A 12,675-nucleotide genomic window follows, 5' to 3' on the forward strand; every position below is an offset into this window, starting at 1 on the left:
TGCAAACATTCAATCTGTGTTGCAACGTGTTGCTATCCATATAACAGACTCTCAAACACGTCCACCAACCTTAGCTTTGAGTTAACTATCGTAGAGTTGAAAATCAATACGTGCATGACTATTTCCATAGGATAGCAAACATCCTTTCTTTTGTAATGGTTTGGCAAGATGTTGGAAGCATCGCCGATGTAGCGTAAAAACCAAAATACTGGTATCAAATGAGTCACACACGCGCAACCGGCACCCAGGGAGACGATTTCGAGGAATTCCTCAGACCAAACAGCACGCGCGACACATGCCTCGTAATAGCTGGTAATCTCAGTCAAAACACACCTCCAACAACCGTCAGACGTCAAGTCAATCATCGAAGACAGGCGCCAACAAATCGTCCAACTGCATTTGGTAGAAATATCAGCTGCGTCTGGTTTTCTGATCTACACGCGCACCTTTCACCATGCACAATTGTCATTAACCAGGGGCAACATAAGTAGAACCAGCTGATATCGCTGATGTTTACCCATCAAGATAGTGCAAGAGACTTGACAACAATTTCAGCAAATGAGCTCACCTTTGTCTTCCGGTCGTCGTTATCCAGCAAAAGATACTTGGTTTGGCACTTTCCGGTTGTTGTGCGCTTTTCGTAACTGTTACTCGATCTAAGTTACTAAGCCAACAAAATTGCAACAAAAGATGCAATTCCCCTACCGATAGTTCTCTTCGATTCACTCGAATTTCCGTTAATTCTCAGAAGGTAAAATTTCACCGAGTTAGCGTAGTTTGCAAAACACGTCGATGGATTCTTTCACACACAAAATTTTCACACTTGATAATATTCAAATGGGCAGTGAAGCGCAAACGACACCTCAAAAGCAGAGCGCGCAACGTTTCAGATTCGGTATTGACGGTAGAATGGCTCGAAATGAACTAAACTGGCCGCAGAAATAAAACGCGAAGCATGCGCCTCATTCATGATTTCCTAGTCAGATCGATAGCGCCTGTTCCATTTGTGTTGGTTGGTTTAAGTTAAGTGCATGGTACCAACACAACCAACTTAGTAGCTCCACTCAGTTCACTGGGGGGACCAGGGATGAGTTCACTAGTGGGAGCAAGAAAAAAATGGAACGTTCCTACATTTAGGTGATGTACGAGCATGTAAGATCTAGCAAAAGCCGAAAAAGGTATTTGAAATTTTAATTACGGTTGATGGTTCAAAGCTCAGTACTTCTTTTTCAGCAGATTGTCTGATTTTTTTTTCAAGTTAACCAGAACGTTCATTTTTAATGTTAAATAAATTTATGCTTCACTGTGAAAGGATACATAAAATTCTTAATCATTTCATCAGCGTTCAAAAATCCAGGAACTACATTGAGAGATCTACTCGAAAACATCCCTTTTTATCCCATTTTACAGTACCGTCTTCGTCTCTGTTCAGAATTTGATGCTTTGGGGTGACATTGATCAATCTCTATTCTGACGGTTTTAACGTGTTTTCTTGATCATAAAACATATACAAAACACCTTCATTATATTTACATATGCCAGTTTACCAATTTAACCTTGATTTTTAACGTTTCTTTTTAAAATAATTTTAATCGATAACAGAAATATAATGCTGCCTAAATTTAGGGGCAAACATTATAATAATTTCCCTAGGCCCTCCCACTACCTATATCCATTTTCAATTTTTTTTTTTCAAAATTAACGATTTGACGGGATTGACAATTAACAATGTGGGATTTATTCTTGGAAAATTTCCTTATTTTCTAAATATAAAAAATTTTCCATTGAATGACTATAAAAATAGCACTATGACTGTTCATATACAAAGAAAAAAAGTTGTTCTTTCACATTAAACAACCCGTTTGCTCATTAATGCTTTTTGGTATCATCAGGAGAGCTGTTTGTTTGCGAGCCTAGGAAAAAACAGATATTTTAAGATTTTGAAATCTGATTTTTACTAACAAAAAAAAAATTCAAATACTAACCAAATTTTGCCTATTCTATACTCAATTGATAGGCTTTCAAACGTAGAAAACAGTTTTCAAAAATTCAAACTATAGACTGAGCTATTTATGATAATGTGGAAAAGTTTATTGTTGGTGAAATTTACCCCGGTGATCAAAGTTACCCCGTTTTACGGTACCATGAAGGTTCAAGTAGCATTTCAACAAGAACGCTACATACAGTGCTAAAGACCCGTTCATAAATTCATATGATAACAATACCAAAAATGCACATTATATAAGGATATTGATTTCTAAACCCATTGAGTAAGAACATGACCATCACACAAGCTCGAAAAAATAATAAATTTTACTGATACGATTCAAAATAAATCAAAATTTATTCTTATTTACATCGTTTTCCCTCTCACGACTTAACATGAAAAACATTATTCCTTAAATTCCCTTCAATCAAAATCAAAGTTTCAAATCAATGTTATTTCCGGTAAGATATAAATAAAGAATTAAAAAACATGATCCATATTCTGAACTATAAATTTTGCAGATAAGTGCACAGCAAAGCCGAGCAACCGGGTGGGGGGAAGGGGTTTAGGAGTTAAACCCCCCCCCCTCCCCTGGAGATGTTTCCAAGTAAATTTTCACCATAGAAACGGCAAAATTCTTGATCTTTAAATGTTTGTAAGACTAAATGTTAAAAAGCAAGTGAAAAATTTGACTTGCCTTCGGCGGAATTTCACCAAAATCATAAAATCACCATAGGCTTGAGACATTTCATTTCACGATACTATATGGCGTACACGAATTGAAACTAATTTATGAATTTAAATTTAGAATTACAATTCCTTTTGTATTGAAAATCTAAACTTGACATACAAAAACCCTATCTCGTTTTTAGAATAGGTTTTAAATAAGAAGTTTAACTAAACAGGTGTTTGCCACCAACGATGGTCATTAGAATTTGCAAAACAAAAATCTGAAACCTAGTATCTTCTTTTTTATTACTAAAAATTTGTATTTACTAAGAATTGTTTATGGCATTACAAATACTTATTATGCTAATGTGAAATATTCTTCATGCATTCCAAAAGGCTTAGATAAATTACAGTAGGCCACAAAATTGACATTCTTCCGAGCTGCCAACAATTGTAAGATAATTCTGACTAATTTGGTTGCCTTGAATCTAAATATGCAATTTTTCTATCAGCTTTTGATATTGAAACAACTATTGAACATAGGTTAATATCATTTAATAATTTCCTGCACTTTTTTGGAAAAAAATTAAAACGAAAATAAAACATTTTGCATCAATTATCAACTTTCCTGAAGACTTCATTATTTTGTAATTTTAAGTTCTGTGAAAAAAATAAAGAAGTTATCTATTTGTATTCCCCAATGAACGAATTGTTAAACAAAAAAAATGTAAACCAAATAGAATTTAAGATAATTTTGAAAGCTTAAATCTATGCTATCTCTCATAATCATGCTCCATCATCAGCAAAATATTATTCCTTAATTGAATGAAGGAATAATGAAGGAATAATGAATAATAAACAAATTCAGAATAAGAGTATTTATTTAGTGTAGGGGATATAAGGGCATTACGAGCACCAGGGGCATAATAAGCACCCCTCTTTTCTACAGAATTACATATTTTCTTAAATAAATTTTCATGAGGAACAGTTGCGTGGTTCCTATAGTATTAACTTTTCTGCTTAAAACAATCTTCGTATACACTTTTTAAGATATATTTAAAAAAAATCCAACGTGTTTCTCAAATGACGAAAAAATTATAATTTTTGAGCACCGAGAAATAAGCTCTTATGATCGTTAAATCATTTTGATCTATAATGTATGCACTGCAACATGATGTACACATTGTTCTTCAATTTTTGCTATCATTAAATTTTTGATTTTTCGCTATTATCAATTTTAAAACGCTATTTCACTATAACTTGTTGACTCGGGGTGTGTAGAGCACGATTGATCGGGGCACCATGAGCATTTTCTGCCGTAGAATCTAGCAGCGAGTTTAACTCGATGAAGTCAACTGACATATAGAGCCACAGTTTGGCATCTGACGTTTTGGCCTATTGGTATTGTGTCGGAGAGGTAACCAGAAGACTCGAGTTTAATTCCTGGTCAAGGTGATTTTTTTCAATTATTTTGATTATTGCATTATACGACTTGTAGCATGATCCGCCAAAAAAGGTACCAGAAACATGACGTATGAGTGTGTGTGAATTATTTGTGTTCTACAAACAGACATACATTATTTTTGTATTGCTTTGTTTGATGGATCTACGACTCACCGTTAAGTGCAAAATACATCAATCATAAAAGGTAAATAAAAAAATCACTTCGACCAGGAATCGAACTCGAGTCTTCTGATTACCTCTCCGACACCTAACCAACATCGTCAGATGAAATTTGACAAGCTTAACCTTAACCAGCTTTTTATAGATTTTATAAATTTTCCCTTAATCAATCTTAGTTATAAGTTTTTTTTTACATATAATTACATATATGTTGTTGTCGATACCGTTGGAGGAAAACACTGTTTTCTGATAGCAGATGCTTCAAACTGAAATTTATTTTGTGTTTAGGTTTAATAAGTAGGATGAAATGAATAATAATAGGGGAACTTACAATTCAAGTGCATATAGGTGTTTATACGGTATTTTCGACACTACTTCAAAGGCTTTGCCGATTTGCCAGTTCCGAGTAGATGAGGATATAATATTAAGATTTCCTACTGAGATGATAACTCTCACTGTGGAACTGGGTAACAGGTTGTCTAAGTATTATTTGGTGAATAATTGATCAGATAACTTCTATCGATGGAAGGCAAGCACGTTTTTGCATTACCTCTAATTGACGTTTATCATTTGTCATCATTCTACACTTCCCCGTGAGTGATAAGATCAATTACAGATGTCGCCGGGACTCACTTCTCAGCAGACGTTGGCACAATGGGCTCGTCAACATATGTATTAGTTTTAGCATTAGTAGGGGAGATAATGGCATAATGGTCATCTTAAGGAAAAAGCTTATTTAACCATAGAAAATAGCTATAATATGCAGGTTAAATTATTGTTTCGTGTTGGAACACTTGAAAAGCCTATTTCCTGCTGAAACTTGAAAAACTAGATGAAAACGTTAAAAAACGCATTTTAAAAAATTTTGCCAATAGCTGAAAACCAACCGCTGTAGGGGCAAAATGAGAACCCCCCCTGGGGCAGTATAAGCACCATTAATCAGGGCACGATAAGCGTTTTCTGCCGGGGAATCTAGCAGCGAATTCAACTCAATGAAGTCAGGTGAGTCGTAGATTCATCAAACAAAGCAATAACAAAATAATCTAGGTGTGTTTGTAGAATACAAACAATTCACACACGCTCATACTTTATGTTTCTGGTGTTTTGTTTGGCGGATGATGCTACTAGCCGTATAATGTAACAATCAAAAAAATCGATCATGAACTGTAAATGGGAAGAAATCACCTCGAACAGAAATCGAGCTCTAGTCTTTTAATTACCTCTCCGACACTGTGGCTCTATAAATCAATTTAAATTCACTGCTAGATTCTACGGCAGAAAATGCTCATCGTGCCTCGATCAGTGGTGCTCTAAATGCCTCGAGTCAACAAATTTAAGTAATAACGTGTTTTAAAATTGAAAAAAGTGAAAAATCAAAATTTTTATGATGGTAAAAATTGAGAAACAATGTGTACATCATGTTGCAGTGCGTACATTATAGATCAAGGTTATTTTGAGAGCTTAAGAACTTATTTCGTGATGCTCAAAAATTATAATATTTTCGTTATGAGAACCCAGTTGATTTTTTTTGAATATCTCTGTTAAGATCATAAGGAGACTCCTGTTTTTGTGAAAAATAATGCTATAGGAAGTACGAAACAAATCCTCATGAAAATTTATTTAAGAAAATACGTACTTTTGTAGAAAAAAGTAGTGCTTATTATGCCCTGGGTGCTCGTTGTACCCTTATCTCCCCTATAAGTAGTTATTTATTTATTTAATTTAATTCCCTTTTTCTAAGTGGATCTCTTAAAAGGAAACTTCTTTTCCACTGAGATTCACTTTTAGTGTTATTTGTTTTGCTTAAAGTTACATTACCTCGCACATTAAATTAAAAAAAAATGTGGTCTCGGCATGAGTAAATTTTGAACGCGATCCTAATTTTTCTCTCTTAGCTGCCAGACATGCCGAGAACCAGGAGGCTCAGTTTGAGTTTTTTGGTGTGGGGGAGTGTGAGAGGAAATAATAAAAAAAAAAGCTGTAACTCTAAAATTCAGTTGATCCTGCTGCTAGATTCTACGATAGAAAATGCTCATCATGCCACGATTAATGGTGCTTATACTTCCCAAGTGGGGGGGAAAGGTTTCTCATTATGCCTCTACATTGACTGATTTTCAGGGTTCGGCCAAAAATTTTAAAATGCATTTTTAAACGTTTATATCTACTTTTTCAAGCTTCAGCCCGTTGGGAAATAGGCTACTTTAGTGCCTGTACACGAAACAACGAAGGATCTCACATATTATAGCTGATTTCTAAGATTATATAAGCATCCTTTTCAAGGTGGCCATTATGCCCTTATCTCCCTTATTTTTGTTAATTAATCAGTTATCAATTAATGATTTCACTTAAAACTTATATCTTTTGAAACATATAAACTTCATATCACCAAAACAAAAGGTAATGGACCAAATTTGAGAAAAGATACCAAATCAATCATTAAACCATTGATGTTCGACGTGTTAATTGAAAAATCCCTTCGATAATATTAAAAAACTTATCTTTTACATCTATACATATATTTTGTTTTTATTTTCAAATAAATTCACAAATTTTAGGGTGCAGTTTTTTAATTGATTAATTAATTTCTAATAAGTTTGTCATTCTTTTTCAATACTGATTTTTTGTGTTTAGAAAACATAAGCCTTTGAATCTAAATTTTTAATAAGCAAAACATAGTTTCTACCTATTGTTCTTTCAAGGACCCATTTTTTTCTTTTGAAAGTGACAAAATCTTTGGATACTGAAATTTTAAACTTTATAACCTGCGATCGAAAATTTTAAAATTTTTAAACAATGTTTTATGAATCAATCATGATTTTTCAATTTAACTTTAAAATGTTTGAAAAATGATTCAAAGTAACAACTTTCAAGCTAAATTATAATGCGCAAATTTAACTAAAAGACCCGAATGAACACTCAGCGTTTAAAAGGTCATTAATAAAATAAAAAAAAAATTACTAAATTTGTATTTGCTTAGTGCTTTCAATATTTAAAAAAAAACATGGAAATCCTCATTTTAATTTTTTTAACTAGTTTCTTATTGATATTCGCAAAATGACATGTACTTTGTCAATATAATTGAACATGATAAACAAGGAATATTCAAATACGATAGTGCCGAGAGCCATATTGGATTTTTTGTGACGTCACAAAAACGAATGTATCGAAAATTGATATGCGCATGGCAGAAATTTAAAAGAAAAAGTGTTGATAGTGTTGTAAGGACTCTATTTCACTTCGTTATGAGTTTTTTTGGTCCTTTGAAGATTGCACATAGCTGTTATTCTTATTTTATTAATGAATGCAATGTCATCTTGAAGATAAAACGTGCAACAATGAATAAAAATTCAGCTTTAAAAAGGTCTCAACTGATGGTTCAACTGATTTTCATGATTTTTATCCAACCGGTTTACCATATTAAATTCTTATGTAGAACAATTAATATCAATTTATGATTGTTAACTGGATTTACTAAAATGCCAATAATTAATTGTGGTTTTGTATAAAGGTTTGTGTTTTGATTACTTTATTGTAATAAGGATCTTAAACTGCACCGACTTGAACATTTTCATGGAAGACTTTGAACTAATTTGAAAATTTTGCATATTTGAGTAGAAAAAATCCACCATTTTTTCGAATTTCGATGGTCTATTATATATAAAAATTCCTCGAAAATCCAACTTTTTGTACCGATCTGGAAGAGCGAGAATCCTTCTAGAATAACATGTTTTGAGAGTGAAAAGTTTCCAGCAAACTCTTCAAATAATTAACGAAAAAGGCAAACTTCCTAGTAAATGAACAGATTTTTCGTGATCGTGACGACACAGCCTGTACCAATACTAAAGCAGGGCTGCCTCGGCACTACCTTTTTTAAATATTTCTTGCATGATAAATGTGTAAAGTCATTATTTTGTCCAAAACGAAATTTAATGAGCATTTTATTAAAAAGCATCGAATGAAGTTCTTTCCCAATCTAGAATTTGACCTCGAAGACTCGTTTTTTATACAAATAAAAAAACTGTAAAATTCACAGAAAAAATTCAGTTACAGTTACAGTTTACATTTTGATTATGCTATTATCATTATAGAAAATGTTTCTAAAATTCATGAAATTACTTTATTTAATTTATATTCCACTGGGATAGGTTTCCATAAGCTAATTCATGAAAATATTTTGATATTAGTAATGTGAATTGCAAATTTTTAATTAAAATGACTCGATTTATCGACGTTTGGCATGATTTTTCTACGAAATTACTAAAAATAGCATCATAGATAATCGGCACAAACATTTGGCGACGAATTACCGGAGAAAAACTACCGAAATGAGCGTGATGAAGAACGTGTAAAATGCTAGAAAAAATTAACAATCTGAGTGATTGTAGGCAAATACTACTGCAAACAAATGACGTGCATATTTCATCATGATAACAAAATTAGACCTTTTGACATATCATTATTTGGAAAAAAATTAAAAAAAATTTGAAATAAACACTATTTGAGAACAGCTTCGCGGGTCGCATGCGGCCCGCGGGCAGCGGTTTGTTCGCAGTGATCTATTCCGATACATGAATATTGATTTCAACTATCTGTTATGAAAATCTTTAAAATCTATACCCTCTGAGCAAAAATCAGGGCAAAAAAAATGTCTGAGCAATGTCTGGAGGAAGGGTCAAAAGTCTGTTATTTGCAGATAAATTAAGGTACCTGGCAACTCAGGTTACAAAATATTATGTTTTTCCATCAACCTCAGCCAAGAAGTTTTACTTACTTACTTAATGATCCCGCGCCGATCCTCCGGTGCATAGGGCCGTGGTAAAAGACCTCCACTGTTGACGATCCGGAGCCAGCGTCTTCACCTGGTCTCAGTCAATATTCTCGTCGACAGTTCGGATTTCAGCGGCTAGGCTTCGCCACCACGAGTTTCTGGGTCTGCCTCTTCTTCGATGTCCTTCTGGATTCCAATCTAGCGCCTCTCTGCAAATCTCGTTTTCATCTTTCCGCAGCGTGTGCCCAATCCATCTCCACTTACGTTCCCGAATCTCGATTTCTAGCGCCCTTTGATGACACCGGCGATGTAGTTCCTCATTTGAGATCCAGTTGCCAGGCCACCAAGCGCGGATGATGTTCCGCAGGCAGCGGTTAACCTTCCAAAGCCGTTCGCAAAATTTCCGTTCAAATCTATTTTAGATAAATTTGACCTGTAGTTTACGTACGTTCCCCTGGCCGCAAATATTGACCGATTTCGATGAATTTTAATTCGTTGTATAGATAATTTGTTCTAGTTTCTCAATATTGAAAAAGTTAGTAGAGAAATAATCTTTCTCTATTTTAAAATCAAAACATTTACTACGCCAAGAGGTATCCGCATGAGCACAATCAATCAACAAACCACGCGACTTGCGAATTGGGCAAATTTGCCCTACCCATCAAAGCCCAAAGAAAAAAAACACGCGGCGAGACGGCAGTTCCTCCTGCTGCTGGGTTGGGTGGTAGATTTGGTGAGCGACAAAAAGAGAGCTAAAGGATTTGTTTCTCCCGCGGCTACGTGAGGGGTGCGTGATTTGTACACCAACCTGCTGAAAATGTGGGCCAAACTGGTTGAAATCTGGCAGCTTTCAGTAAATTCGAAAAACGTTGCTACAAATTTTCAAAACACTACATAAAATGTATGTCAATCGAAAGAGGAGATTCTAATGAATCTTTAGATATATAAAAAGTGACCACTTTGAGTTCAAATTTTAGAGAAATCACGCAATCAAAATCCCGTAAACCCACCGACATGAGGGGGAGTTTGAAAAATGACAAAAAAGATGTGAGTTTCATTACTATATACTGAACAACTGAGATTTTTGGGGAACCAACTGTGTTCTACGAAAATAATAATGAAGTTAACGGAAAAAACTAAAATTTGAACTTAGAAAATCGGTTCATTGGTAAGCGAGATACAGCAATGCAAAGCCAAAATTGGGTGACTTTTTTGAAGTGAGGTTTTTTTCTACCGGAAGTTCCGGGATAGCGGCCAAAACTTCCTTTGGACCACCAAAAATTTATACATCCATGGATAGATTTATTCTTGACAATTCCAAATGTTATAAAATCAGCGCAATATTTGGAATGTGTCACAAGTTATAAGCATTCTAAAAAGAGCTCTTTTTCGGGACTTTTTTCATTCGGAATCAGCTACAGGTGATCACGTAAAATATTTCGACTTATTTTTTCGATACTGAGAAACTAGAATAAATTATCTATACAATGAATTAAAATTCATCGAAATCGGTCTATATTTGCGGCCAGGGGAACCTACGCAAACTCTCGGGTCATATAGACCCGAACAGCCTAATTACGGATTTTTTTGAGGGAGCACTTCCGGTGGTCACAGGAAGTTGCCTGGTACTACAGATTGTGTATTTCGGGAGGTTTTTAAAATCAAATTTTGACTCATGTCTCATGTCTCAGGTCTCAGGTCTCATGTCTCATGTCTCATGTCTTATGTCTCATGTCTCATGTCTCATGTCTCATGTCTCAGGTCTCATATCTCATGGCTCATGCTCAGGTCTCATGTCTCATGTCTAATGTCTCAGGTCTCATGTCTCAGGTCTCATGTCTCAGGTCTTAGGTCTTATGTCTCATGTCTCAGGTCTCATGTCTCATGTCTCATGTCTCATGTCTCAGGTCTCAAGTCTCAGGTCTCATGTCTCATGTCTCGTGTCTCAGATCTCGAGTCTCATATTTCAGGTCTCATATCTCAGGTCTCATGTCTCAGGTCTCAGGTCACAGATCTCATGTATCACGTTCTTAGTCTCAGAGCTAAGATTTTCCCAACTACATAAAGATTCTAAGTGTTTTCCTTTGAAAAAGTGAATATTTTCTCTGAAAAACCGCGTTAATTCGAAAATCCGCGTAAAAAAACCCGCGTTAATTCGAAAATCCGCGTAAAAAAAAAGCCGCGTTAATTCAAAAATCCGCATAAATAAAGCCGCGTAAAAAAACCGTGTAAAAAAACCCGCGTAAAAAAACCTCAGTGTACATTGAAAGGAAATCTTCAATCAATATTGCAGTTTTCTCATCTAAATATTTTAGAAGCCGATTGATCTATTCGTTCATAAACTATGACCGAAGATTGTCATATATAACAGATTCGATTTCCAGACGTCATGTTTTAAACTTTATGAGCGAACTCGATTGGATTGTATCTATTCGAAATAAAAGATTGCTTTTCAATAACAACATTCACGAATTAACGCCGAAAAAGCTTAATGCGAAAAAGAAACACTGGTGATGAAGCGGTGCAAAGATGATTAATTTGCCTTTCTCTGATCAGCAGCGCAAGAGAAAAAAGCCTTTTTATTTCCTCGAAACACCAGACGAAACATGATAAAATACCGAACACATCAAATGGGCGCGGAATCGTTTTAATCGATCGTTTCTTCAGAACCCGAGAGAGATGAGCACGAAGATCGCGAAAAATTTGAACTCGCTCTTGATGGAAGAATTTAAATGGACATTCGAGTACTTCTAAATACTTTCAAAGTATCCAGAAATTTATGGCTCGTAAAATTTAAATATAAAATTAATAATAAAAATATTCAAAGTATACCTACAGTAGCAACAATGAATAAAAACCGATGATATAAATAGCATAAACAAAATTTAGAGTTCATCTGCCGTTTTAATTTTGCATACCAATTCAAGTGCAACGAGCACTTGACATTTTCGTGATCTGTTCAAGGTTGATGATGCCAATCTGGAAGATGAGTTATGGTTATTCAGCTGCTTACAGCTGTTGGTAATGATAAGTAACAGTAAATTAAAACAAAAATGTTGTTTCAATGAATTCTTTTACAAAAAAATGGTGCAGTCTTATTCAGAAAGATGTCAGTGATGCAACTTAAAAAAAAAACAAAATTGATGTTAACCCTTCGTTTCATAAAGTAACAAATTTGCTACAATTAATGTATGGAAAAAGTCAAAAAAATTTTTTATTTTAATTTTTTTTAATGTACTCCAACTGTAAAAAATGATTTTTAATAAAAAATAAAAAATCATAAAGTGAAGGGTTAATTATTCCAGTTGAACATAAATAAATCGGTCTCACCTTTTTCCAACGAAAGCCTAGGCCGACATCTAATGATGTCTGTCTGCGATCGGCCTGGAAGTTCTGCACCGCCAACAAGTGATTTCGTATTTTTGCGAAAAGAAAATGAGGAATCAGGTTCAATGCTTTCTACTGTGTGTTTCCCGCCACCAGTAGAACCCGGACTCGGAAATCGTGTCAACCCATTGAAGATAGAGGATGTTGATTCGTTCCTAACTCGATAGCGGAAGTCTCCAAATCCAATCAGCTGCTGGTGGGTTAAATCTGGAAGAGCTGAAATTGAGAAAAAAAATTAAAT

General features: G+C 34.6%; 1 protein-coding gene across 2 annotated transcripts in view; it reads right to left on the reverse strand.

Annotated features, from left to right (window-relative positions):
* The window catches only part of LOC129756037 (putative phospholipase B-like lamina ancestor), a 73,200-nt gene that overhangs the window by 27,977 nt on the left and 32,548 nt on the right, over positions 1-12,675 (reverse strand). Inside the window, exon 2 of one of the 2 annotated variants that reach the window (XM_055752790.1) lies at positions 12,378-12,650. The gene's annotated coding sequence lies outside the window, so the exon portion shown is untranslated. Of the gene's footprint in view, positions 1-568; positions 911-12,377; positions 12,651-12,675 lie in introns of those variants that run through there. The other variant, XM_055752791.1, reaches the window with a different exon arrangement.

The sequence above is a fragment of the Uranotaenia lowii genome, chromosome 3, assembly GCF_029784155.1.
Source record: "Uranotaenia lowii strain MFRU-FL chromosome 3, ASM2978415v1, whole genome shotgun sequence".
Taxonomy (NCBI): domain Eukaryota; kingdom Metazoa; phylum Arthropoda; class Insecta; order Diptera; family Culicidae; genus Uranotaenia; species Uranotaenia lowii.